The sequence below is a fragment of the Adiantum capillus-veneris genome, chromosome 13 (genome assembly GCF_014529385.1).
Source record: "Adiantum capillus-veneris isolate H3 chromosome 13, ASM1452938v2, whole genome shotgun sequence".
NCBI classification, from domain to species: domain Eukaryota; kingdom Viridiplantae; phylum Streptophyta; class Polypodiopsida; order Polypodiales; family Pteridaceae; genus Adiantum; species Adiantum capillus-veneris.
Window position 1 is genome coordinate 58,147,277 of NC_140943.1, and position 24,784 is coordinate 58,172,060.

The 24,784-nt window shown below is 41.2% G+C and overlaps 1 pseudogene; it reads left to right on the plus strand.

Moving 5' to 3' along the window:
* Positions 1–6,987: 6,987 nt before the first annotated feature.
* LOC147444068 (uncharacterized) lies at positions 6,988–9,068 on the plus strand (annotated as a pseudogene).
* Positions 9,069–24,784: the final 15,716 nt, after the last annotated feature.

Genomic DNA, 24,784 nt, shown 5'->3' on the forward strand with positions numbered 1-24,784 from the left:
TTATAGAGCCTGACATCTTGTAGAAAGTTGCATGCAGACAGTGGACCGAGCTTGTTATATGACATGTGTTACAAAGCTCCCATGTGTAACTACAAACTGGGGGGTGTTGGGCAATATCACCGAGCAAGAGAACACATTTGTTATTGAAGGAATCTACCAATGTACTGCTTGTTACGTTGACATTTTGTCTTACAATAAGGTAAAAAGTCGTTTGTGTTAACATGGACAGCTCATTTATAATTATAACATCTGCCTCTTTTATGTCCAGATATCGCTAATCGGTCTCATGAATAGAGAGGGGATATTGTTGATTTGTAGTTGGCATCTTGAACTAGTAATGGACTGTAGATGCAATGCTGCTAAGTCTTGTTGCTACCGCTTCGATGGCAAAGCGCCCAACAATAATACAAAAGTGAGTAAAGCAGGAGTGTCTATTTTAGTTGTCTGTCGACCTTGTTTATCGCTATACATGTGAGGTATGCCGCCGCGTAGGAGGGACATATTTCTAGATTGTGAGCAAAGATGCCACATTGCATGCTCCAATCTTTACACAATGCAGTAATTTTAAACCATGACCTAGCATATGGATGGTAAGCTAGTTTCAAGTTGGCTCCAGTTTGCTCCCTAGCTAATTGACGCTTGGACTATAATCTTCTAGGTCTTGAGAACTTCATACTAACACCTAGTACGCTAAAAACAAGGACATATATAGTATGGCATCAATTATTTAGACACCTAGTATGGTATCAATTATTTAGAGCTAAAGTAAAGCTGCACAAGGTCAATTCACTATTGTGATACACCACATGCATTCACAACTTATGTATTCAGTACAGTAATGCATCACATGCATTGGCTAGCAATCGTATGCAAAGAGTTGTGTGTATAACTAACATGTGCAGATGTTGATCGACATCGAGTGTATAGTTTTGAAAACGAAATTCGAATAAACCGAAGAAAAGGAATTAATGCGAAAAATTCAATAACAAGCCAATAGATAAAGCATGAATGAGCTGCAACAATAAATGAGATGCTTTACTGACATGCAGTGTTTTATTGCTTTTCCATTGTCCAATCTACAGGCTGATATTTGAGTCAAGCTACAAAAAAAACAATGTGAATAGTTAAACATATTGTCTTGCAATGAAACGTCACAGACTGAAAGTCCAAAGTATACAGTGCACGTCATACAGAGGTGCCATACAAAAGTATGGTGGAGAGCTGGCACTGTGCTCTCTCCAAAATAATATAAGAAGCGAAAGTTGTGACCTGCCCCGTAGAATATGTGTTGCGCCAAGCAAACGCATGCGCATGGAAAATTGGATGCAGATAACGAACCTTGTAGTATTGTCGAGCTGGAGTCGCGTTTGTGTAACTGAAACATGCAATGTTGTGAATATATGTCCTCCCTACTATACACAAAACACACATATGTAACTTTATGTTCTATGTCCTCTCATCAGTATTACCTTCTGTGTGTGTGTGTGTGTGTTGTAAGATGCTTCAGTCAGCAATTATGTCTTCTTGCCATAGAGTTGGTGTGCTCAAGCTCGTCACCAACAACTGTAAAAGTTCTATTGATGCCTTTGACAATGATCTCACTTTCAAGAGCAATAGATTTGTTTTCTACATTGAGCATCTGCTTCTGAACTTCCGTGAGTCCCGTGCTTTGAGCAGTAATGAGAAAAAAAAAACTCTAAAGATTCATCGATTTTGGGCTTCCAATAACCACTTTTCATGTGCAAACGGCACAACAACCATCCATTAGAAACTAATATCTCTAGTCAAAAGATGCAACTTGAAGGTTGTCAAGGTGCGCTCCCTCCAAAAGATGCAAGAGCTAGTGCTTACGACAGAGGTACTAGTAGTTCTGTTAATGATACAATTGAGGTGGCGGCATGAATCGTGCAAGAAATATAGCCCTTTTTTGCATACAACCAGATTCATATGTTCAGCCCAATCGATGTCACTGCCACCACCCCATGCAGCCAACTCTCCTCCTCAAGCCCTGGCGGCCCTCCAATCCACAACACCCTAGCCAACCACTCTGTCGGCCAGACAACCCTCCTCGAATTTTTGTCGATGTAATGGATCTTATATGCTAAGCCAATAAGAGATGCAAAGAAAGTTGACTCGCTTGTAGAAAAAAACCGAGATAAAAATGCAGCATCATGAAGAATGTATTTGCAGAAGAGGGTGCTTGATACCCAACATATATGATATATTGAGTGTATAACTAAATAAAATAATTTCTGAATCTTGAGGTTGCAAAATGCATTTGACAGTAGACAAACTCTGAATCTTGACGTTGAAATTGGTTCCGCACTCAAAAAATATATTAACAGCAGTATGTCCGGTGCTATGGAATGTTAAGTCGATAATTGCACTCGGCCTGTTGCACTCGGCCTGTTCAGCATACAATAGTTGCTATATGGAGTTTCTACCTCGACCGCCTGCTACAGAAAAGACCTTTGAGAAGATGTGACTAGATTTTCACTGCCCGTCTTGGAGTAGCTCTCCTCCAAGGGAAAAATGAGGGTTTGTGTTGGCTACAATACCAAACTGATGCATGCCATCTGTAGCCATCTGAACTTGATCTAATAGTTGTTGTGTACATGGACCTTTGCTCATAGGATCCGCCACCGAATCGTGGTTATTAGCAAGAGAAGCTCTTTACAAGCCGCAATATTGGCCATATTGTCTTTAAAGTTTCTGCTCTCCCACCCAGTTGTTGAATGGGCAGAAGTGAACCGTTGTTGGTGGCTAATTAATTGGTGCTGACATATTGGTATGCATGTCTCCAAAAATGCCATTATTCCACAGTTCCATGTTCTTCGGCTTCTCCAGCATTAAATCTCTTTGTGTGGAAAAAAGAATTAGCTTCCGCTTCTTCTTTTTTACTATTCTTTTGAGCCTGGTTGGCAGCATAGGCACCTGCATGATTGACTACTTGACTTTTGCTGCAATAATCGTTCCGAAATGCTTGTCTCATCAATTGGCTATCAACTGTCATAAAATCTAATATCTAACCAACCCAAATGATTTTCTCATATTAAATTGATCACTTAATGTGGGAGAATGAACGGGAACAAGTGTTAAGATATAGATATGTGCTTATAGATCTATCTCAACATGGGGCCAATGGTAAAGGGGCCCAAATGAGAGATGGTCTATCAAAGAGCAAGGCTAGCCAATGGAGCATAAGACCTTAGGGTTGGCTTCATTGAAGACCTCCAATAATGTGTGTAAAAGTCCTTTGACCTTAGGTAAGCTAGGTCTGAGCGGAACCCGACCCAAGCTCTAGGTGCTTGTCGTGCTTGAGGTGCTTGATTAAGGTGCTTGAGGTACTTGACCTGCTGCATGATTAAGGTTCTTGAGGTGCTTTGGCATGCTTGCCTAAGATGCTTGTGGGAACACCCCTAGTCCAAGTGCTTAGTCATGCTTGATGACTAAGGTGCTTGAGCACCAAAGGTCAAAAAGATCCCTACAAAGAGGGGGGCGAGCCCTTTTCTTAGGAGCTAGAGAGAGAACACACACACACACTCTCAAGGAAAGCCCAAGCTTAAAGAGGCAACAGGGACACATGTCAAGCCCCTACCCATGTTACCTCCATGAGGTGCTTGAACTCTATTGGCTAGGATTAAAAGGGGTCCAATGATAATTTACAACAATTATCTAATTGTTTTTGCATTTATCAAGTCCTCTCTCTCAAAGGGGAAAGGGGGGCACTTGTCCCAAGACTACACCTATTGCTAGAAATGGCCCAAGCTTGTGATTGGCTAGGCTTGGCATGAGCCAATGAGCTTCAATGATGAGCTAGAAGAGGGGGTCAACCTAGCAAGGAGGGGGGTTGCTTAGGGGGTATACTCACCCACACACACTCACAAACACTCTCATTGTGTGCTATGCAAAGTGCAAGAGCTCCCTCTCCTTCTCCAAGCAAGTAGAGGTTGAGAGCCTACACCAACACTCTTGGATATGGAGTGCAAATCCAACCAAGAGCCATGCTTCAATGCTTAAGCTTGCCATCTCCTTCTTCTTCATTACTATGCTACTATGTATGCTAGCAACAAGAGTTATGATAAGTGAGGAACTAATTCTTTCTCCTACGAAATGTTTCTTCTTCCTCTTCCCTACCGTCATTCCCTGCTAGCTCTCTCCACCTTCGAAGGTGTTTGAGGTCTTGGGACTGAGGCTAGGGATAGTTAAAGCTTTCTTCAAGTTTATGTTATGTTTGTGATGCATGAAGCTTTCCATCTTCATTGCATCACCTAGGTCACAAGGAACATAGAGACTGTATTGTAACAAGTCTCTCTTAATGGGGGAAATCATAATACAAATGCCTATTGGAGGGGGGACCTGCTCCACATAAATCCGGTCCTCAACTGTTGTCATGTTCTCTAAATTCTCTCTCTTGCAAAAGCATTGTTCATGCCAAGTTAACTAATTGTTATGATTATGTTGCTACCTTCAATTATGTTCAACCGCTATGCTCACAAAGTCATTTCTCAAAAGTACTCTCTTTAATTTCCGCTGCTCTCAAATTAAATAGGCCAATTCCATTACATCAACAGATTTGGACGAGGAGTGCGACTGAAGCCAACGGCTCATTAGACCATGACTTGCACTATAAGTGGCAATATTCCCCAATGCCTTCGACATTGAGTTGTTTATCACTAATCCCCTCACACTCTCTGCTAAAAGTGCAAGCAGCTAGCACTGAAGTTGTTGGCTTAATTACTTGAGGATAACCATCATAAGCTTCATTCGATGTGATCGATCCTGCTAAGATTTTCTGCCCTCATGTCCACTTGACGTTTACTCTTTCCATTTCTTTGGCCTTTGCAGTCTGCATCGCCAACAGTCTGATAGTATCATCAGAAAATTGTGATGAATATGCCTACAAAGGCAATGAGTTTTGGTGATTCATCGACTCTAGATTAGGCCAATTGATCATCGATTGAAATCTGATATCTTCTGTTTCAGCAGCACTAGAACAAATCTTTGCCATGGGTTGATCGCAGTAGTCTGTGTGTGTGTGTGTCAAGGAGTAGATAGAGACAAACCTGCTACTTCTGGGGAACCTGCGAAGTGCCTGTCCGAGCTGCTTCTGGGGAACCTGCGAACTGCTTGTGGAGAAGTTCAAAGTGGTTCTGAGAGCAATTGAGCAACACAGACTCGCGGAGCTTTTTTTAAGTTGATTCAGTTGGTAGCTTTTCATGGCAGCGGAGAGCTTTTCACGGCGACGTTTTTTTAATTTTTAATTTAAATGTAATGCCACATGGTGGCTTCTGCGTTCAGATATTGGAAAGAGAGCCTTGGGCTCACCAAGTAAATAGGAATTTTATTTTTGACCTAGCCTTCAATAGGTGGATTGGTCAATGCTTTACGCATTAGCAAGAGAGGGTGCAAGAGAGAATGTATGAAGTGATGAGTGGGCACTATATAGCTAGTGTATATCTATATATCTATATACATAAATGAAGGAGGATGATTTAGCTTTTGGTTGCTTCCTACATCCCTTCCCTAGGCCATGGTTCGCCAAGGGCACATCGAAGGAGAAGATTCAAAGTACCATATGTCCCACTGAGCCTGCGTTCTCTAGTTTGTTGTCCACCCCTCACTTTCATGCTACGTTTTTGAAACATTTCTTCTTGCCCCAAACTCATCCAGATAATGCACCTTGTTTCACTACGCAAGGGAGTGGTACACTAGTACTGTATGAACCAGCACCACCCCTCCCCCTCCTTACCTTCTTCCTCCATTGGACTTTCTCTCTCTCTCTCTCTCTCTCTCTCTCTCTCTCTCTCTCTCTCTCTCTCTCACTCAAGTAAAGTAGACTTTCGCGGAGAATGTACCATTCCAGAGGAACATAGCTTTGAGGAGACCGAAGGAATCAAGACAACAACTCACGACCTCCTAGGGAGGAAGGCAAAGCAATGCCAAAAACAATGCAGAGACGGAGTGGGAGATGGAAATCGAGAGAGCTTTTTAAGTGAGCTTTTTTCCAGATTTTTACTTGTAGTAGTAAAAATTTAAAAAAGCTCCATCGTGGAGAGAGCTTTAGGAGGGAGCTTTCTCCTTCTCTCTCTCTCTCTCTCTATCCCCCCTCTCTCATATATATATATACACATACATGTATGTATATTATACATACATGTGTGTGTGTGTGTGTGTATGTATATATATATATATATATATATATATATATATATATATATATATATATATATATTCTCTCTCTCTCTCTCTCTACAGGGGGGGGGGGGGGAGGGGGGGAAACAATATACATAAGGGAAAATTACCAAAATACCCCTCTAATTTGTGGAAATTCCCAAAATACCCCTCAAATCTCAAAAATTCCCAAAATACCCTTTATCTATTTTAGCTGGATTGTTCACGATTTCCTAATCTTTATTCTTTTTTGACAATGTATATCCGTTTGTTAGTGCTTAGCATGTAATTTGTCACAAATTACCTCCCAAAAAAAGACAATTATGTCTAAAAATAATGAAGCAATTCATCTCCAAAGCCTACATAACCAGCTCAAATTCTAGTTTTAGTATCTTGTATTCGTAGACAATCCGTCTACTTATGAAAAGCTACAATTTTTTTAATTTTTGGATAAATATACTCTCACAACCATGGGTATTTTGAGAATTTTGAAAAATTTGAAGGGAATTGTGGGAATTTTTGACAAAATATGAGGGTTATATTGGGAATTTTTGAAATTTGAAGGGTATTTTGGGAATTTCCACAAATTAGAGGGGTATTTTGGTATTTTTTCCTATATATAAAGATAAGTAAATAAATAAATAAATATATCATAGAGATAGAGAGAGAGAGAGAGAGAGAGAGAGAGAATTGTTTGACAGCCCAGCTATGGCGGGACAACCAAACCTCATTCTCCATTTGTTGTAGGGTTTCTTCCATCTGCACCACTCTTTGTACGTAGCAACGGATTACATGGGCTTGATTCATCAGTGATGGTGGGGTGATCCTGACGAGCAGGAGCTGCAAAAAGCCCTTTTGATGAGCTTGCAGCCTGCACCAGAGGCTAAACGAAGCAAACCACATGAGGGCCAGTTGCGGAGACCCAAGATGTTGTTGCACAAACCCGGAGGACGGAGCGTCAACTTCAGGCTGTAGCAGCAAAGCAGAGAATGCTTGCTTTTCAACCAGCACACGAAAGGGCTACACCCTCCTCTAGCGAACTACCTTCACACCTTGTTCTCGGGGACCCCCTTTCTATTGTTGATTCTGAAAAGCTCTTTACTATGGTCTTTGGTTCGAGTGTCTCCAAGGAGACCATCACAATGGGGTCACCAGGGATTTAGGTTTAGTCAGAGACATCTCTCGGTCTCGTGAAACGAGAAGGTGGTCCATGCAGTGTGCTTACGCCTGTACCGGCGATGGTGTTGAAGCATCTTCTATTCAAGAATGGAGAATCTCAAGAAGGGCCATCTCACTCAAGTGGCAGCCCGACATCAACAATGCATTCTAGTACTCCTCGACATTGTACCCTGGTATTCTCAGATACACAGAGGATAGAGCCTTACGTTCAGCGTTTGCGGAGATACTATGGCTAGTTGGAGGCAAAACAAAGGCTGTTGTTGTTGTTCTGGATACTGTCATGTTGATGTCAAGAGGTGGTGGGAAAGAGGACGAGCAGGATGAAGCAATTTCTCGTAAGTTGGAGGGAATTGCACTGAATTCTGCTATGGATTTGTAGAAACAGTTGAGAATCTGCACATTCACATCAATGTCTTCACTCTTGCATCAACTTCCTATGTTTCTTCCGGCTTTTAGGATCCATGTGGGTGCTTTGCTGTTTTTGTTTTGAGCCCTTTTGTCGAGATCAGGATTGGAAGCCATCCAGCTGGATAGAGATGATTAGGACAGCCTTTGGTCACAGCTCCCTTTGGACATGGATGTCAGGAAATTGTTAATGCGGACATGCTGTTCCTGAAGTTTTCGATGGGAACATGGATGTTGGTGGGGGTATGACCGTGAAGGAATTCCTTCTAAAGTTGAAGTGGGCTTTCTGACGCTCCTTAGAAGCATTCAAATATTGCACACTTGGTCAATTCTTGAAGCGTCCAAAGTTTCCTATTTGAAGTGAATCACATTATACGGTTCTGTTTGCTCAGGATGAGAATGAGTTGGAAGATAGTGAAAGGCACATTCGTCAAGTGTTTGATTCACATGATCAGAGTGGGGGCGGCGGGTTCATTGTTGCAAGCTCGATGCAGCAATTCGTCCGTGACATGAACATTACCATATCATGCCGCTGGACATGCTTGAAAATCTATGCGCCAATGAGTTTGTGGTCTGGAATGAACTCTGTCAAGCGCTTCACCAGCCTTGAGAAGATTAAAGGTGGACTCAAGAATACTGATACTGCAGGTGGCTCGAAGCAGTTTGAGATTTATCACTTCAACGGCATAGCTAAGACTGGGCAATAGTTCGAGCAGCGGCCAAGATGCGTGTTTCCGTACCACCCAAGTGGACCCCTGAGGAAAACATGATGGACATCAAGTCTTCTACCTCTGAGAAGGGCACCGATGCTTCAATGTCTATGGATACAATTACAGAAAAGCCCAAAGAGGAACCTGTGCAACATGCTCCTATTGTAGATTGTATAAGGACGCGATGGGAGCGGGCTACTTGCAATTGGGTCGCGGATGCCCTCAGCATGTTTCGTGGCTGGAACGATAAGCTCTGTCAGATAGTGGATTAAAGGGTTATGTGTTTAAGGGACTCGTGTATTTTTCATTGGGCACACAAAAATCACTCTCTCTCTCTCAAACAAAGAAAAGAGAGAGAGAGAGAGAGAGAGAGAGAGAGAGAGAGGAGAAGAAGAAGAAGAAGAAGAGAGTTTTAACAAAAATCAATCTCTCTCTCTCAAACAAACAAAAGAGAGAGAGAGAGAGAGAGAGAGAGAGAGAGAGAGAGAGAGAGAGGAGAAAAGCTCCCTCAAAAAGCTCTCTCCATACCTCTACTCGGAAGAAGTATGCCCACAATTACAGATGATGACACTACTTTACAAGCTCCTTATATTGGGCAATGACTTTATGAGAGAGTTGTCAAGATCATTCCCACGACCCACATTGAACTGTCAAGATCGTTCCCTCATCATCCAAAATAAAAGAAGAAATCACTAAGCGGGGGCAGTTGCAAAGAAACCTCCAAAATTAATTGAAAGCTTGATTATTAATATCACCTGTTTACTACGAAAACATTCCCTTTGATGATGAAGAATTTGGACTTAGTAATATCCTACTTAAAAAATATCAAAATAAAAATATATTAAATCAATCTCCAAGGTTATCCCAAAATCTCAATATTTGTCTAGTCTAGCATGTATGATGAACAAATAATGGTGGTCAAGGTTCATAGTGTGAAGAACAAAATATAAGAAGAAATCACTGAGTAAGGACAAGCAGCAAAGAAATCTCAAAAATAAATTGAAAATACAATGATGATCATTTTCTTGACACTAAGAGGCAATAAAGCAAATTGGCATGGTATCGACCATGTATAAACAATTCTCTTTCACTACAATCGCTCACATAGCTCTACATACCCTTCAGGAATCCCAACACAATTACAATATTCTATAAAGTTGACATTAGCAAAGAACACTGATCACTCTTGCTCAATGTTCAAGTCTATTCCCTCATTTTCTTGCAACCTATAATACGTGACGAGCATTAAATACTCGTGAAAGATTCTCATTTGTGAGCTTACACTGATGGATAAACATGTTGTGTTTTACACCTAATCCAAGATACATAGAAAGATGTAGTAGATGTGTTTGCATGCAAGGTACGACCGTCTTTAAGCTTCTCGATTTGCAAAGTGTTTGCAAGTACACATTGGGTTTGTTACAATGCGCACTTTGTATATCTCATCACAACTTGTGAACTTGAAGTCCTCACCATAAATCTCTCGTGTTGTTTTTCTTTTATCACACATGTCCCTCAATCTTGGCCTTCATAGATATTGTAGAATCTATTTATTTAGCTACAACGACAGAGATACCTGGACGATACTGCATGTTTGTTGGCTCATTCACCGATCTCTTCGAACCTTAAACTCTCCTTCCTTCAGCACCTTCATTTGAGTTGGGGGGGGGGGGGGAATTTGTCCTTTCTCCATAGGCCATGTGTTTGGCACTCTCCTTGAACATTGGGTAAGTGTTGCACCTTTAAGTAGCAAGGGACTTTTAGATCTTCCCTCTATGACCTCGAAAGGTGCCTTTCCGGTAGAAGTATATACAGTGTTGTTGTACGCATACACTACAAGGGGTAGGTACTTCTCTCATTGTGAGTGATGATCTACTTTTGTAACCTAGGTTTTTAGTAGATCTAGAATCGTAAGGTTTGCTATTTCACTTTGGCCATCCGTTTGTGGGTGATAGGCCGAAGAGAAATTTAACCTTGTACTTAGATTCTCAAAGAGACCCTTCCAAAAATTACTGGTCATTCTAGGATCTTTGTTTGACACTATGGATGTTGGCAAGCCATGGTACTTGAATATCTAAGATATGAAGAGAGTTTCCATTTGATGTGCCTTAATAGTGGTAAGTTGACAACAACTAATTCTTGCCAAGTCTAGCATGTGTTTTGCACACTATAAAACATTTATTTTCTAAAACTTCCCTACATTGATCATTGAGGCCAATGATCTTGTTGAAGGGAAAAGAATGTATACAATGATAGATTTAGGGTCAACCAAGTTGACCAAGAAGTCTAGAGAGGATCAAGCATGCCAGGAAATGGGCATCAAGGCCCAAGGTCTACCTTGGGGGTTGATTTCCAAGGGGATGAGTGTGATGGGTGTGAGCCAAGCCGAGAGGATTCGATTGGAACAAGGCCCGGGATAAAAATTCCTAAGGAAGTAAAAATGAATGGGTGGAGAGCAATGAGCATGCCAATGAATGTGGTTTTCTAGAAGGGCATGGAAGGTAGGGGGAGCCAATTACAGAGCAGTGACAAGGGAGAACTCAGCAAGAAGCTGAGGAGCTAGGCTTCTTGCACCAACCAACCTTCTCAGTCATGAGCATAGGCTATTCATCATAATGAAGACAACCAATTTTGAATATAAGAGCATTTCTTTTTCATAAAAAGGATTTTCTTAAATTCTCTCAATGCATTAATTGAAAGCAAAAGGAAAACTACTCCATGGTCTCTTCAAAATTTCCATTCGGGCTCATTTTGGCCTCCATTTCCACTATAGGCAGCAGTATTGCACATCAAATTTTGTCCTTTTGTGCGAGATTTTTGTCAGTACTTTTTTTCAGAAAAGGTCATTTACAGTCTTCTTTGGGTTGTGCTATATAGCACGTGTTGGTCCTACTTCATTTTACCTCTTTCTGGGTAGTTTTCACATCAAGAGTGCAGTAACTCGTCATGGCTGACAACAACATAGATGTGTTCAAGATGTCTGCTGTTGATAATAAATTGGATAGGGACAATTACCCAATGTTGGCTTACATGATGCAACATGTTCTTGTATCAAAGGGTGTTTGGAATGTTGTGCAGGGCATTGATGCAAGTCCAGATTATGTGGATAGAGGCACTATTGAGGATGTTGCAAGTTTTGGTGGTAGGATTGTTGTTGCTAGAGCTATTTTGCCTACGGCTGAGCAGGCTCACTGAGATTTTAGAGATGTGCAAGCTCATGCATTAATTGAATTATCTGTGAAGAACACTATTAATCCTCACATTTGCTCACCTAAATCAGCTAAACAGGCTTGGGATATTTTGATTGGTCTTTATGCAAGTCGCAATGAGGCTAAAATTGCATTGATGTGTAAAGAGCTAGAGTCAAAGATTATGCATGAGGAAGATGACATGGACACTTTTCTTGCTGGTATCAAGGATATTAATGAGCAACTCATTTTTGCAGGTGAAGTCATTTCTGATAGTTCCCTTGTCGAGATTGTTCTTGATGCTTTGCCAGATTCTTACCAGACTTTTGATAGTACTTGGAGACTGATGACCCAAGGAAAACCTGACGTTCTCAGGTTTGATGCATTATACACATTGGTGTTGTAGGAGTCACTTTCAAGGAAGAACATGGCTAAACAACGTGCAGTTGAACATGCTTTTATTGCTACTCAAAGAAAAGGTGGTAACAACAATGTAGCCACTTCTCATGGTTCTTCAGTGAGTGGCACATCACCTGTTCCTAATGCTTCTGCTGGCACCACCTCGTTTGGAAATTCTAGTGAAAAGGAAAAAAAGAAGTCTGATGATCACTTGATCAAACAGTGTCCTAAATTAAAAGCAAAAGAGGCCAAGAAGAAAGACTAGTCTCGTTCCACTACAAGAGCAGCTATCGTAGAATTTGCTGTGAAAGGAGATTGTGATGCTGAGTAGATGCAAAGTGGGCATTTAGTGTAGAGTTTACTTATGATCCTTATGCTCATGATGCATAAATGACAATTACTACAGATTCACATGTGTGGTACTTTGATAGTGGTGCTACAAAGCACATTATCTCACATCGTGACTTGTTTATCTCTCTTGAGTATGTCCCTCATGGGAATACAATCACTTGTGCCAACAATGCCTCTTATAATGGTCCAAGGGGTTGGAAAGATTGTGCCGACTGGTGCAAATGACAATTCTTTCACACTTGTTGATGCACTTTATGTACTTGAGAGAAAACGAACCTTTTGTCTGTACCTGCACTTGCTAGACTTGGTATTGGCAGATGTACAATTCATGATCTCAATTTTGCAGATAAAATTGTTGCATTTGACATTTCGTGTCATGGGATGTATAAGCTCACTTTGTATGACAAGTGTGGGTATAATTTTGCAAATGCACTTGTGAATTCAAAGGCTATTTCAGATGCAAAACTTTGGCATGCATGTTTTGGGCATTTGAATTTTGCTAGTTTGTTGCATTTGTAGAAATTTGATATGCTTGCTTCTTTGCCACCTCGTGAAGTACCTATGAAGCATGTTTGTGAATGTTGTATTTTGGGTAAGATGTAGCGTTCAAAGTTTCCAAAGGATGGTTCAATTAGGGCTACATGCATATTTCAGCTTGTGCATAGTGATGTTTGTGGACCTATGCAAACTCTGTCCTGGTTAATTACCTTTACTTTGTTACTTTCATTGATGATTACTCTAGGCATGCATGGGTGTATCCACTTAAAGCTAAGTCCAAAGTGTTCAGTGCTTCAAACAATTTTTGGCTATGGCTGAAAATGTCTCTAAATGTACTATGGGCACCCTTCATTCAGATCGAGGGGGGGAGTATATGTCTCATGAGTTTAATGCATTTCTAGCTAGTCATGGGATAAAATACCAATGTACATTGCCATATACACCTTAGCAAAATGGTGTTGCAAACAAGTCGCTTATGGAGATGGCATGTGTATGGTCAAGAGTCAAGCTTTGCCACATTTGTTTTGTCTTCAGGCCATCATGTGTGCTACTTATGTACTTAATAGGCGTCCTACAAAAGCTTTCCACTCTATGAATCCTTATGAAGCATGGCATGATAGGAAGCTATCTATTGATTACAATGCGTGTTTTTGGGTGTTTAGCTTATACTCTGGTGCCACAAACATAGCACAAAAAATTGGATGATAAGGCTGGTTACAGTACTGAAAGAAACGATTACAAGTTACACCATCCACAAACAAAGCATGTCCTGGTTTAACGGGATGTTGTGCTCGTGGAAGATTGTGTTCACCCTTTGTTGTAATGTAAGCTCATACGACATTTATGGTAGTTTGTTGCCTCTTTTTCCTGGTGGAACTTAAATGTAAATTCCAATGAAGCAGAAAATGTACATGATCAATCTATTAATGATGCAAAAGTACATGATGTACTTGATGTGGAAAGGGCTGAGAACGAGTAGACTAAAGATATGCCAAAATGGATGGTTCATACTTTGTGTGATAGTAAATTGGATGCACCTTTGTCTAGTCGTACTCGCTTAGGTTCTCACCATGCATCTTATGCATTGCATTGTTGTCTTTGGCTGCTTCTAGTTTATGTGATGTGGAGGAACCTCTATCTTTTGATGAAGCACATAATTAAAAAAATTGATGCAATCAGAATATGATGCACTTATAAAAAATGACACATAGACTTTATGTGATTTGCCTCCTAGAAAAAATTCCATTGGTACAAAGTGGGTTTACAAGTTGAAACGTAAGCCGGATGGTGAGATTGATTGCTATAAGGCTCGACTTATTGCAAAAGGCTATGCACAACAAAAAGGCATAGATTATGAAGAGACTTTTGCTTCGACTTTTTGATTGACTATTGTTCATATTTTATGTGCATTGACAAAGCTGATTTTGGATGGGATGTACATCAATCATACATTGTTACTGCTTTCTTGAATGGTGATATATTTGAGGAAGTTTATGTAATGTAGCCTTGCAATTTTGTCAAGAAAGGACAAGAAGATCAAGTGTGAAAATGTAAGAAATATTGGTATGGGTTGAAGCAATCTCTTTGTGCTTGGTATGAGAAAGCTAACACTCATTTGGTTAAACAAAGCTTTCATAACAGTCCTACAAAAAGCACTTTGTATGTAAAGCACGAGGGTGATGTACTTCTCATTGTCGTTCTTTACATTGATGATTTGTTGATCATTAGATTGAATGTTTAATGCTGATCTAAATTTTACTTTCAAGATGAAAGATTTGGAGTTGTTGCATCATTACTTTGGCATACAATTTAAGCATTATGATGGTGGTATTGCCTTGTACCAAACAAGCTAAGACATTGCTATGTAAGTTTGAACTTGAGAACTAAAAACCTATTGCTACTCCCATTAAATAGGTTTAAAATTGAGTCTTCATGATGCTGGTGATCCTGCTAATGTCACTCTTTATCAAACTACTATTGGATGCCTTGTGCCAAACAAGCTACATAGAGACATTGCTATGTAAGTTTGAACTTGAGGACTAAAACCCTATTGCTACTCCCATTAAAATAGGTTTAAAATTGAGTCTTCATGATGCTGATGATCCTGCTAATGTCACTCTTTATCAAACTACTGTTGGATGCCTTGTGCCAAACAAGCTATATAGAGACATTGCTATGTAGGTTTGAACTTGAGGACTAAAAACCTATTGCTACTCCCATTAAAACAGGTTTAAAATTGATTCTTCATGATGCTAGTGATCCTACTAATGTCACTCTTTATCAAACTACAATAGTGTGATGGTGGTATTGCCTTGTGCCAAACAAGCTACATAGAGACATTGCTTTGTAAGTTTGAACTTGAGGACTAAAAAACTATTGCTACTCCCATTAAAATAGGTTTAAAATTGAGTCTTCATGATGCTGGTGATCTTGCTTATGTCACTCTTTATCAAACTATTGTTGGATGCCTTATTTATGTATGCAATACGAGGCCTATTATTCAATTTGCAGTCTCACATGTTAGCAAATTTATGCATAGCCCAGGGTCTACGCATTCGTAGGCTGTCAAGAGGATTTTTTGCTTCTTGAGTGGCACTTTACATCTTGGCTTGTTTTATCCCAAGGGGTAATCATTGCCACCAAAATTCCATGGTTTTTTGGACTCAGATTAGGCTGGTTGTTATGACACGCGAGTGTCCACAAATGGTTTTTGTTTCATGCTTGGCAGTTCAGGCATATCATGCTAGAGTAAGAAGCAACCTATTGGGGCCACTTCCACTTGTGAGGCTGAGTACAGGGTTGTAAAATTTAATAGTCTAAATAGCTTTTAAATAGCAGAAAATAACTTAACATAGTGAGAATTTCATTAAGAGCAAGTTCTTAATGAGCATAGAAGAGTGCTTGGTTGGAGATAACAACATTAGCATAACACCTAATAAGTTTGGCATAATAGTACTTGAAAGAGGGAGAGAAATAGAACAATTGACAACTATTGAGGACCGGATTTACATGGACCAATCCCCCCTCCATTAGGCATTTGTATTATAGCTTCTCCCATCAAGAGAGACTTTGTACAATACAATTCTTTGTGTTCCTTGGTAAAAACTTGTTGGTGCAATGAAGATGGAAGATTCATGCACCAAAATTACACATGATAACACATAACATCAATTTCCTCACGGTCTCAGACCCAAGACCTCACACACCTTCGAAGATGGTGAGAGCTAGCGGGGTATGAGAGTAGATCTAGAGGAAGAAGGAGTATAGGTTATCCTGTAATTGTATGCTTTGCATCCATCTAGCATCTTCAAAAGGATAATTCTTAAACTTAATAAGATACCATCGGATAATCTTACCGCCTCTCAATACCTTGTCTTCGTGTCGGAAAATGGACTCGGGCTGCAGTACTTCTTCTTGGACTTCAATCTCCGGTGGGCCTTCTATGGTTGCTTCTTGGGTGGCTCTCCTTGGTAAGGCTTTAACAGGCTCACATGGAAAGCATTGTGTATGAGCCAGTGGTTGGGCAGCTTGAGCTCATAAGCCATCTCATTGATTGGCTTAAGAATCTTAAAGGGGCCATAGTACCTTTTTGCTAGTTTAGCATAGTACTTTTGGTGTCCCGTATGATTCTTGCCCGTTGTGTGTCTTAATCGAGCCTTGGGAAATTTAAGCAAGACCCAATCATTTTCTTTAAAGGTCATGGCTCTTTTGTGCTTGTTAGCAGCAACCTTTTGCCTTTGTTGTGAGATGGATATAGCATGTTTAATATTTTGGAAAGATTCTTGTAGGTCGCGGCTATATTCATCTGCAACAAAGATCTTCCCATGTACTTTAAGTAGCAGGGGACTTTTTGATCTTCCCTCAATTACCTCAAAGGGTGCTTTTCTCGTGGATGTATGTGCTGTGTTATTGTAAGCATACTCCACTAAAGGTAAGTACTTCTCCCATTGGGACCTTTGATCTACTTCAGTGACATAAAATTTTAGTAGATCAAGAATTGTTAGGTTAGCTATCTCACTTTGGCCATCCGTTTGTGGGTGATAAGCCGAAGAGAAATTTAGCCTTGTACCTAAATTCTCAAAGAGACCCTTCCAAAAATTGATTGTCATTCTAGGATCTCTATCCGACACTATTGACATTGGCAAGCCGTGGTACTTAAAGATTTGTGATATAAAGAGGGTTGTCATTTGATGGGCCTTAATAGTTCTTTTGATAGGTATGAAATGCGCTTGTTTGCTAAACTTGTCTACTATTGTCCATATTCCCATATTCCCATGGATAGACTTAGGCAATCCAAAGATAAAATCCATGGATATGCTCTCCCAGGGTGAATTAGGGATTGGCAAACGTTGAAGAAAAGCAGGTGGCTTCCCTCTATCAAACTTCGTCTTTTGACAAACCACACATTTTGAAACATACTCTTGTATGTTTGCTTTCATGGTAGACCAATAGAAGTACATTTCTATCCCTCTTAGGGTAGCTTGAATCCTTCTATGCCCCGCATATAGAGGAGCATGAGATTCAAACATTACTTTCTCACGTAGAGCGTTAGTAACGCATAGACTATTACCATAGAGAAGATAACCATCTTGTAGGCTAAATGGTTCCTCTTTCTTCCCTAGTGCAAGGGCTGACATCTCATCTTTAAAATTGGGATTGATAGCGTACTCATCTATCATAGAAGATAGATCATTGTGAGTTGCTATCGAAACCGCATTCACTCTCGGTCGTCTTGAGAGTGCATCGGCTACTTGATTATGCTTGCCAGCAATGTGAGCAATATGAAAATGAAATTGCGAAAGGAAATTTGCCCACCTCATTTGTTTGTCGGAGAGCTTGGTCTGCGTCATGAAGTACTTGAGGCTTTGGTGATCCATCCGCAGAATGAAAGGAGTCCCCAATAAGTAGTGCTTCCACGTGTCTAAGGCATGTAGAACTGCTAGGAGTGTTGGAATTAGGGTTGCAGAGAAACACACACAGCTTGGAGAAGACGAAGGAAGCTCAAGGCACACAATAGAGAGTGTATTCCTTAGTGTGCAATGGAAAGATAGATAGCCCTAGAGTGATGGGCGTATATACAATGCACGGGGGAAAAAACCTCCTAAAGAGGGAAAAAATGCCCCGGCGGTCCTAGTGTGTTCACACACATCACTACCACATGTATATGGTAACAAATCCCCCCTGGAGTGATGCGGTGAACGAGAGCTGGCACATGAGTAAAGGGAAGTGCCATGCCCTGAGGACAGGATCAGTCCACAAAGGGGAGTAAGCCCAAAGCTTTGCGGAAAGCTTCAAGCTTCTCACGAGACAATGCCTTTGTGAAAAGATCTGCAAGGTTGTCCTGTGTTGGCACATAAGCCAAGCTGATCTCTCCTGCTGAGAGCCTCTCCCTGACATAGTGGTAATGCACCTCAATGTGCTTTGTGCGAGCATGAAAAACTGGGTTCCTCGCAACTGCCAATGCGCTCTGACTGTCAGTGTAGATAGTGTTGGCAGTGTCCTGTCCAACACCCAAGTCAGCCATAAGGCGTCTGAGCCATACACACTCAACCGTAGCTGTGAAGACTGCCCTGTACTCAGCCTCACAACTCGAAGTGGCCACAGTAGGTTGCTTCTTGCTCAACCATGATATACATGAACTGCCAAGCATGAAACAAAAACCACTTGTGGACACTCGCGTGTCAAAACAACCAGCCCAATCTGAGTCCGAAAAAGCATGTAAGTCTGGCGGCAATGATCCCCCCTTGGGATAAAACAAGCCAAGATGTAAAGTGCCACTAAGGTAGCGGAAAATCCTCTTGACAGCCTGCCAATGCTTAGACCCTGGGCTATGCATAAATCTGCTGACCTGCGAGACTGCAAACTGAATATCTGGCCTCGTGTTGCATACATAAATGAGGCAGCCAACAGCAGTTTGGTAAAGAGTGACATCAGCAGGATCGCCAGCATCATGTAGACTCAACTTCAAACCTGTTTCCATGGGAGTGGCAATAGGTTTGCAATCCTCAAGTCCAAACTTACATAGCAATGTCTCTATGTAACTTTTCTGACACAAGGCAATACCACCATCACACTGCTTAAACTGTATACCCAAGTAATGATGCAACAGCCCCAAATCTTTCATCTTGAAAGTAGCATTCAAATCAGCCTTAAATTCAGCAATATGTCTCTCATTTGGTCCAGTGATCAGCAAATCATCAACATAAAGAACCACAATGAGAAATACATCATCCTCACGCTTTACATACAATGTGCTTTCTGTTGGACTGTTACGAAAGCCTCGTTTAACCAAATGAGTGTCAGCTTTCTCATACCAAGCACGAGGAGATTGCTTCAACCCATACAAAGCCTTCTTACATTTGCACACTTTGTCCTCTTGTCCTTTTATGACAAAACCGCGAGGCTGCGTTACATAAACTTCCTCAAATATGTCACCATTCAAGAAAGCAGTAACAATGTCTGATTGATGTACATCCCAACCAAAATGAGCTGCCAATGCACATAGAAAACGCACAGTAGTCATACGACAAGTGGGAGCAAAAGTCTCTTCATAATCTATGCCTTTTTGTTGTGCATAACCCTTTGCAACAAGTCGAGCCTTATGGCGATCGATCTCACCATCCGGCTTGCGTTTCAACTTGTAAACCCACTTCGTACCAATGGCCTTTTTGCCAGGAGGCAATTCACATAAAGTCCATGTGTCATTCTCTATAAGTGCATCATATTCTGATTTCATGGCAGCAATCCAATTTTCTGAATTCTGTGCTTCATCAAAAGACAGAGGCTCCTCAACATCATGTAAACTAGACACAGCCAAAGCATAACAATCTGATGCATAAGATGCATGGCGAGAGCCTGAACGAGTACGACTAGATAAAGGTGCATCCAATTTACTGTCACGCAAAGTGTGCACCAGCCATTTTGGCATACCTCTAGCCTGCTCATTTTCAGCCCTTTCCTCATCAAGTACATCATGTACATCTGCATCAGTAATAGGCTGTTCTAAAACATTTTCAGAAACCCCCATAGGCTGTACATTTGCCTCATTGGAACTTACATTCGTATTTCCACCACTGAAAAGAGGCAACAAAGTGTCATAAATGTCCTGTGAGCTTACATTACTGTCTCTAGTACATGACAGCAAGGGTTGAACAGAATCTTCCACAAACACTACATCCCGTGAAACCAAAATACGTTTTGTTTGCGGATGATACAACCTGTAACCTTTGCTTTCAGCACTATAACCAACAAAAATACATTTGACAGCCTTATCATCCAATTTTCTGCGCTGCACTTGTGGCACCAAAGCATATGCCAAACAGCCAAAAACACGCATGTGCTCAATAGAAGGTTTTCTATCATGCCATGCTTCATATGGAGTAATAGACTGCAAAGCTTTCGTAGGACACCTGTTAAGTACATAAGTGGCACACATGATGGCCTCAAGCCAAAAAGAATGCGGCAAAGCTTGACTTTTGACCATACATCGTGCCATTTCCGTTAGTGACCTGTTTTTCCTCTCAGCAACACCATTTTGCTGAGGTGTATAAGGCACTGTACATTGGTGTTTTATCCCACGACTAGCCAGAAATGCATTAAATTCATGAGACATATACTCCCCCCCTCGATCGGAACGGAGGGTGCCCATAGTACATTTTGAGACATTTTCAGCCATAGCCAAAAATTGTTTGAAGCACATAAAAACTTCGGACTTCGCTTTAAGCGGAAATACCCACGCATGCCTGGAGTAATCATCAATGAAAGTCACGAAGTACAGGTAATTGCCCAAGGACGGAGTTTGCATGGGCCCACAAACGTCACTATGCACAAGCTGCAACCTGCATGTGGCCCTAACTGAACCATCCTTTGGAAACTTAGAACGCTGCATTTTACCCAGAATACAGCCTTCACAAACATGTTTGATAGGTGCTTCAAGAGGAGGCAAAGAAGCAACCATATCAGATTTCTGCAAACGCAGCAAACTGGCAAAATTCAGATGACCAAAACGTGCATGCCAAAGTTTTGCATCTGAAATAGCCCTTGAATCTGCAACAGCATTTGCAAAATTTTGTCCACACTTGTCATACAAAGTGAGCTTATACAGCCCACGGCACAAAAGCCCAGATGCAACAATTTCATCACCAAAACTGAGATCATGAACTGTACATCTGTCATCCACAAATTTGACTACAAGTCCAAGTCTAGCAAGTGCGGATACAGACAATAGATTCTTCTTGATCCCAGGTACATAAAGTGCATCAACAAGTGTGAAGGAACTGCCATTAGCAGCAGTGAGCACAATCTTTCCAACTCCCTGAACTGGATAAGAGGCGTTGTTGGCACAAGTGACTGAATTCCCATGAGGGACAGACTCGAGAGAGGTAAACAATTCATGATGTGAGGTAATGTGCTTTGTAGCACCACTGTCGAAATACCACACATGTGAATCTGCAGCAACTGACAAGCATGCATCATGGACAGCAGGATTGTAAGTGCACTCTGCGCTAAAAGCCCATTCTGCATCAACATCAGCATCACAATCTCCTTTCACAGAAGACTCAACAATGGCTGCATTTGTAGTGGAACCAGCATTTGCAGTGGAACCACCCTCTTTCTTCTTAGCCTCTTTGGCCTTCAACTTAGGACACGACTTGATCAAGTGATCATTGGCTTTACAATAATGGCAACGCATCTTCTTTTTTCCCTTATCACCAGAATTGCCAGACGAAGTGCTGCCAGCAGAAGCATTAGGAACATAATTTTTGCCACTCGCAGCAGAACCATAAGAAGTGGCTGCATTACTGTTACCACCCTTTCTTTGAGAAGCAATAAAAGCCTGTTCAACTGCACGCTGCCTAGTCCTGTTTTTTCTAGAAAGTGACTCTTGCAACAGCAATGTGCATAATGCATCAAACTTGACAACTTCTGGATTTCCTTGGGTCATCAGTCTCCAAGTACTAGCAAAAGTCTGGTAGGAATCTGGTAAGGCATCAAGAACAGTCTGCACAAGGGAACTGTCAGAAATGACTTCACCTGCAGAAATGAGTTGCTCATTGATATCCTTGACACTAGCAAGGAAAGTGTCCATATCATCTTCCTCATGCATAATCTTCGACTCTAGCTCTTTACGCAGCAAAGCAATTTTAGCCTCATTGCGGCTTGCATAAAGACCTGCTAGAATATCCCAAGCCTGTTTTGCAGATTTTGCTGAACGGATGTGAGGAATAATGGTGCGCTTCACAGACAACGCAATCAATGCATGAGCCTGCGCATCCTTAACATCCCAACGAGCTTGTTCTGCTGTAGGCAAAATAACTCTAACAGCTGCAATCCTTGCAGCAAGACCTGCAACATCCTCAATATCGCCTACATCTTCAGAACCAGGACGTACATCAATGCCCTGCACAATGTTCCAGACACCTTTTGACACAAGAACGTGTTGCATCATATAAGCCCACATAGGGTAGTTGTCCCCATCCAACCTGTCCTCAGCAGCAAACATCTTGAACACATCTGTGTTGTTGTTGTCAGCCATGGTAAATGCTGCACCTGATGTGAAAACTGCCCGAAAATAGGAGAAATGGAGCGGGAACAACTTGTGCTATATAGCCAAACCGTAGAAGACTATAAGGCACCTGTTATGCAGAAAACGGCACTGACAGAAAATCTGCACAAAATGACGAAATAGCCTGTGCAGTACTGCCCGTAGTGGAAACGGAGGCCGAAATGAGCCCAAATCAAAAATCGGAGATCGGAGAAAGTGAGCAGGCGTGTGCTGGAGCAGCTGGCGACTAAGCCCGGGAGGACGTGACCTGCTCTGATACCAATTGTTGGAATTAGGGTTGCAGAGAAACACACACAGCTTGGAGAAGACGAAGGAAGCTCAAGGCACACAATAGAGAGTGTATTCCTTAGTGTGCAATGGAAAGATAGATAGCCCTAGAGTGATGGGCGTATATACAATGCACGGGGGAAAAAACCTCCTAAAGAGGGAAAAAATGCCCCGGCGGTCCTAGTCTGTTCACACACATCACTACCACATGTATATGGTAACAAGGAGTTCCTTTTCATATATGCCTAGAGCTTGCTCAACGGGGTCGAGCCTTCGACTTTCATAGGCTATGGCATGCACTTCTTGGAGCAAAACAGCTCTAAGGAAATCACCACAAGCGTCACATTGGACCTCAAATGGCTTTGAGAGATCCGGTAGTGTAAGTACATGTTGAGAGATAAGCTTCTCTTTAAGCTTTTCAAAAGCAGTGTTCTCCTTGGTAGACCATGCATACTTAACGTTCTTTTTTGTTAGGTCATGCAATGGGTCCTGCTATGAGTGAGAATTTTTCTATGAAGCATCTACAGTATGCACACATACCTATAAAGCTTCTTAATTCATGCAAATTCTTTGGATTAGGCCATGCTTTTATTACTTCTAACTTTGACGGATCCATTTGGATGCCATCATTAGAGATAATATGACCTAAATATTGAATCTCTTGTAAGAAAAACCACTTTTCTTTTGATTTATGTAAAGCTTATTCTCTTGCAGAACTTGAAAATTACCTGGAGGTGCTGTTTGTGTTCGTCCAAGGAATTGGAGTAGATGATTATATCATCAAAGAACACTCCAGTGTAACTACAGTGAGGCTTAAAGAGCTTCTCCATCATGTGGTTGAAAGTAGCCAGTGCATTCGTAGAGAGACCAAACGTAGTGCGAAATGCGGTCTTTACAATGACTTGATCCACTATCCTTATTTGGTGATAGCCACTTTTTAGGTCTATCCTACTGAAGTATGTCGATCCTTGTAGCTTATCAAATAGGTCTTTTACATGCGGAATGGGAAACCTATTTTTGATAGTGATCCTATTTAGTGCTCTATAGTCGACACACATACGATATGTGCCATCTTTCTTTTGCACTAATAAAACTAATGAACAAAATGGAGATGAACTAGGCCTAACCATTCCTTTCTCAACCAACTCATGCACTTGCCGCATAATTTCCTCTTGTTGAGCTTGAGAAACTCGATAAGGAGGTTTATTAGGCGTTGAGCTTCTTGGAAGAAGCTCAATTGCATGGTCATCATCCCCTCATTTTGGAGGCAATTCATTAGGGATGTCGTTAATAAAAACATATTGGAATTCATTAAGGAAATTAGATAATCCTAATTCTTTTTTATTCCCTTTATTTTTATTTGACAAAACATTAGGTTCATTTTGAGAGTCTTTTACAAATATCATGTACACGGAAATAGAGCTCTTTATTGACTTATCAAAAGCTTGCTTATGTATAAGAGGTATAGTGTTACCTGACTCGTTAGCATATATGTACATGTCTTTGGCCCTGTACTTAAAGTAAATTTGCCTTTCAGGTAACTTGATGTTGGCCACCATGCGATCAAACCATGGTGCCCCTAGGATAACATCCTCATGCTTAAGCGGAGAGATGAAGAAATCCTCTTTGTCCACATAGCTTTGGACATGAAGCCTCAATTTCCCAATTAAGGGAGTAACTGGGACTTCTTCTCCCTTGAAAGCACCATCGGCTGGTAGGGTATTTCCCATCTCAAAGGCTTGGATGCCTAGCTTAGGCCAACTCCATGGATATGAAATTGTGAGTAGAGCTATTGTTGAAGAGTATGAAAGCATCATGTTCTATTACCTCTCCCCAAGCATGGCATAGAGGAGATCCTTTGTGATGGGCATCTTCTTCTTGAACTTCAACTGGAAGCTGTAGGAGGTTCATTGCATGTGCTCTTTTGTGGGAAAGCACGATAAGCATGCCCTTGCTCCCCACATTTGAAACAACGGTTATCCTTGCGATAACACTCTACCACTTCAGGAGAGAGTCTATTTTTGCCTTTGTAGACTCCCTTCTCCTGA